We start from the raw sequence: 942 nt of genomic DNA, 5'->3' as shown, positions 1-942 counted from the left end.
TGTTTATCAAGTTTGGAGAGAAAATAAAATGGTAATAAATAATTTAAATGTTGAAGGAAGCATCACAACAGAACTGTAAGAATCCAAATTTAATAAACTGTCTTTAAAAAAAAAAAATCTTGAATGGAGGTTCCATTCAAGCCAGCTATTCCCTTTCTAGTATTTTTCTAGAAGAACTGAAATCATGATATCACAGCAATATATGTGCACCAGTGTTTACAGCAACACAACTTGTCAGAGATAAATCTTGGAAGCAATCCAAATGACCATCAACTAAGGAACAGATAAAGAAGATGTGATATTTTTACACAATGGGGTATTATTTAGCTATAAAAAAGGATAAATTTGAGGCTTTTAATTGTAAATGGATGCAACTAGATTGCACACTATTAAGTGAAATAAATCAATCCCCCATGTGCAAACATTGAACTGTCTCCTTAATGTAAGAACATGAAAGACTAAGTAAAATCTGATAGCAACAATAGATACAGTGAATAGGGAATAAATATATTCAAAACAAGGGAATTACTAAAATGACAGGAGAGGGAATGTGGGAAAGAGTTATATCTACATATGTAAGCAGGATGGTTTGGATACTTGTGCTGTAGATCTCTGCTGGTCTATTGAGTAAAGTCATTAATGCTTAATTTTTCATTTGTTTCCTTGTCTTCTTCATTTTTCTCAATTTCTCTTTTTATTTTGTTTTATTTTTAAAGAATACAATATAGTGATAGAAAAAACCAACATTAGAAATGATACAATATCTCACTAAATGAAGTAATAGAAATGCAACAATGGAATTTCTTGTTTTTCATTGTTTTCTAATTTTGCATGCATATATCTGAACAATTGGACTGAAGACAACAATGTATAATACAACACAGTTGAATTCATATTATTTTGTTTGCCGAAGTTCTGAATCATTTCTTTTTTTTTTTTTTT

The sequence above is a fragment of the Octodon degus genome, unplaced genomic scaffold (assembly GCF_000260255.1).
Source record: "Octodon degus isolate 3935 unplaced genomic scaffold, OctDeg1.0 scaffold00473, whole genome shotgun sequence".
NCBI classification, from domain to species: domain Eukaryota; kingdom Metazoa; phylum Chordata; class Mammalia; order Rodentia; family Octodontidae; genus Octodon; species Octodon degus.
The sequence above is the reverse complement of the archived record's forward strand: the minus strand, read 5'-3'. Positions refer to the sequence as shown.